Consider the following 4,381-nt stretch of genomic DNA (forward strand, 5'->3'; position numbering starts at 1 on the left):
TCAATGGAATTCATTCAACTTCATTATAATGTCATTCAATGATTGTTTAAATATACTAAGTAAATAGTAATTTATATAGTAAAGTCTTGTAGACTATCAACGGAGATGATTTCTGTTGAATGATTAGGGGTCTACTCAAGTTAGATGGTAATGATGTGACAAACTAGCTAACTTCAAAGTCACACCTCTCAGTTAGTAACTAACGTGGATTACGCCTTCGACGTATTCAAATACTGTGGATGCTTTGAAGACTGTATAATACAAAGGGCGTGAATACGTAAATATATTAGTAAGAATGAGTATAGAGATGTTAGTGAGACCTCCACCACATGAGCCAGTTCATGACGTATGATTAACTGATGCGTGTTTGTTGTCCTTGACTTCGACAGGGATCGATAATCTGTTTGATATTCGGTGATTCAACTGCCGGATGATTTCTCTAGGGCTCAGTGACATTTCACTGCTCTTACAATTCCAAGTAAAAATCATATTCTACTCTTATTGATTAATTTTATTTACAATGAATATTAGTTAAGATGGATTGTGATTAGCAGTGGAATTCAGAACGCGCGTTTCGTCCTATTTGTGACTCGCTAGCTGTATGTATCTGCATCTCAGAGTTGATGTTCACTCCGGGACTCGAACTCAGTATCGTTCACTTCGAACACCATCTCGTTATCCACTTAGCTACCGAGTGGTAACATTACTGCCTTTTTTATTTATTACGTCATTTATTATTTCAACTCTTTATGAAATTTAATTACATCATTGTCATTTTTCTTCATTTCATATTGTGCTTTATTACTATTTATCTATTTTCATTTGCTTGATTACATAATCATCTATTGTTTATTAATTCTATGAGTTCTGGTGACTAGTTGAGTGTTCTAGAATTCTCCCTCCCAAACTTTATTTATCCGAAACAAAATTTTTTATGACCTTATTAACCCTGTTGTAATCTTCTCTACATATATTCATCTTTAATCACCCTCTTATGTATAAGTATGTTGTAGGACCAATGAAATATCACTGAACCTTAGCCAAATCATCCGGCAGTTGGATCACTAAATATCGAACAGATCATCGATCCCCGTCAAAGTCAAGGACAATCAACGCGTATCAGTTAATCATACGCCATGGACTGGCCCATGCGGCAGTGGTTCTACTTTCGCTTGTATCTAATTTAACTAATATATTCCTGTAATAACTTCCTTTGTGTTGTGCAGTCTCCAAAGCATCCATGGTCCCTTGATACGTCGATGGGGCAATCCACGTAAGGTGCTGATCGCGAGGTGTGACTTCAGCGTTAGTTGGTTCGTCACCATTCTCGTCTAACTCTAGTAGGCTCACAATCATTCGACATATATCGTCAACGTTGATGGTCTACAATGTCAATATCTGTAATAATGTTGATTTTAGAAATATTATAGGTTGTAAGTAGTGTGGTGTGGTCTACTTATATCCATATAAGTAGTATATGGTGTGGGTCAGACATAGAATGTATTTTGGCAGAAGACCGATGAGGAAAGAACTGAAATGAAACGCAAACGTCTGGAAAATGCATGAGCAATGGAATAAGAGAAGAAACAGTGAAGATTGAAACAATTGGTTGTTAATTTGCAAATTGACTGTTCATTGTTTGGTAATCAGAATTTATTGAGATAGTCTGTAATCTTTGCTTAAATACATCGATGTCCCCCAATCAGTGTTTTGTTCACTACAGTAGTTCATAAGAACTTAATAAAATACAATGAATCCATTGTTTTAACATGTATCAACCTCTATTCTTGCTCTCTATAGCTATTGAGTCCTGATAGCTACTTGTTTTTGCAACTGCGTGAAGTTTAAATTCACTTGGATAACGTAGTGGCTTTTGAAGCTAACAGTACTGAGTTCGAGTCCCAGAGTGAACTTCAACCCAGATGCAAGTACATCCAGTTGATGAGTCACGAATAGGACGAAACGCACATCAAATTGGATTCCACTACTAGCCACTATCCATCTTATCTTATAATTCTTGTGAATTAAGGCAGTATCGAGGCCATACGCACAGCATGCACATATGCTAATAAGAGACAGACTGATCCATTGCAGTGCTAAACAACAATGAGAAAAAATGGTTTTGTGGATATTACGGTAATTTTAATAGTTGAGATCATGAATCAATTGAAGCTAGACCACCATGGAAAACTTGGAAGCACTGGACGGCCATTTCGTCCTATTGTGGACTCATCGGCAGTGAGCATCCACGATCGCGCCTCGCGAGATTCGAACCCAGGATCTATCCGTTTCAAGTATCAAATGAATTTAAGAGTTTATTGTTATTAATAGAAGTAAGAATAATTCAATGAATAGGAATGTTCCCTTTCGAAGTTACTTATTGATATAATGGGATAAAAGAGCAAAATTACATTACAAAAAAACAAAACAAATACTCATTGTAAGCAAAGATGGATAGTGACTAGCAGTGGAATCCAGTTTGACGCGCGCTCCGTCCTATTTGGGACTCGTCAACTGGATGTACCTGCATCTCAGATTTGTTGATGTTCACTCTGCGACTCGAACCCAGTACCTTTCGCTTCAAACACCATCGCGTTATCCACTCGGCTACTGAGTCCTGTTAGCCACTTGCTTGTGCAATGGGGTGAAGTTTAAATTCATTTAGTATTGTTTGTTTGAATCTTCCCATTGATGTTTTTAGGACTGCAACTGGTCAGTCTCTTATTGGCAGATATGTATACTGTGCGTATTGCCTCGATATAGCCTAAATTCACAAGCATGGTAAGCAAAGATGAATAGTGGCTAGCAGTGGAATCCAGGACGCAAGTTTCGTCCTTTATATCGAGGCAATACGCATAGTATGCACATATGCCAATAAAATACTGACCAGTTGCAGTCCTAAAAACATCAATGGGAAGATCCAAACAAACAATACAAAGTAAATACTAGTTGTGATGTATGTTCAACATTCAATATGAGTAGTAGTTACTCAATGTGATGATTATTCAAGATATAATATACATTCTATTGAATGAATGTGATGTCTATTCAACAGAAGATATAGAAGATGTAATTTTGTAAGAGAATCAATGTATCCATGTAAAATCGATCATCTTAATCTTAATACAAACGGGGTTTTGATAAGGTGCCTATTTAACAGGCTTGATTGTATTTGCACAAACGATGATATTGATGATGATGATGTTAACTTGTTAAACAAGATATAAATGGGGAATGGTTATCCACCTAAATTTATCAATAGATGGAAAGTTCATGGTACAGTGAGACCTACTGTAGCCTTGGTGAAGAAAAAGCCTGTCTACATCACCTTACCATTTAGAGGTGATTCAAATAGTTTTTTATTGAAACAAAGGCTTAAATCAGTTATCAACAAAACGTATTGTGCAGCGAAGGTTATTATCTAAGAAAGAACGAAGTCTATGCTTCATCCAAGACTTAAAAGACATGAAAAGGATTGTCACATCCCCCTGCGTTTACTAATTTAAATGTGTGTGTGTGTGGTCACACATACATAGGGAGGAGCAATTGTGATCTGAAAATTAGCTTATGTGAACATGTACCAAAATGGTTGCAGAAACAAATAGAAACAAATGAACCGATAAGAGTAGAGGATAAACATCCATCATCTTCTATTACCAAACATATAATCGAAACAGGTCATAAGATTGATCTTAACTCGGCTTTTGTGGTGTGGTATAAAAGTGTAAAAGGGCGTATACTATGGTTTATTGAAGCCTTAGTCATACGAAAATTCAAATCCCCTTTGTGTATTCAAAAACAGTTTGTTCTCACCTTAAACCTACTCTGAGTAATATTAGCTTATTATCCAAAGTAATTAGGTGTCAAATTGTTTTCACATTATGTTTAAATTCACTTAGTATTGTTTGTTTGAATCTTCCCATCGATGTGTTATCAGGGCTATGGGCTATCAGGACTCAGTGGCCGAGTGGATAATGCGATGGCGTTTGTAGCGAGGGTACTGGGTTCGAGTCCCAGGGTGAACATCCAGGTGACGAGTCCCAAATAGGACGAAACGCGCGTCAAACTGGATTCCACTGCTAGCCACTATCCATTTCTGCTTACCATTTTTAATGTTTGATTATAATTCCTTGAAAAAAAGGGGGCTTGAATCAGATTACCTTGTGAAATGTTAGATTAGATTTACTTTAAATTCATCTGATGCGATTTTATAAATACGTTCTTCCTCTTTAAAAACTTATATTAATTTGGTACACAAATACTGTAGTAGGCTTCGAGTCGCAGTTGACAATATGATCATCACTACAGGAAACTACATGACAGTTACTAGGTTAGATCGCTCCGTAGGCCAAATATCAGAAGGCTATTGATGGTTATAGTA

This window comes from Schistosoma mansoni, chromosome 1 (assembly GCF_000237925.1).
Source record: "Schistosoma mansoni strain Puerto Rico chromosome 1, complete genome".
Classification (NCBI taxonomy): domain Eukaryota; kingdom Metazoa; phylum Platyhelminthes; class Trematoda; order Strigeidida; family Schistosomatidae; genus Schistosoma; species Schistosoma mansoni.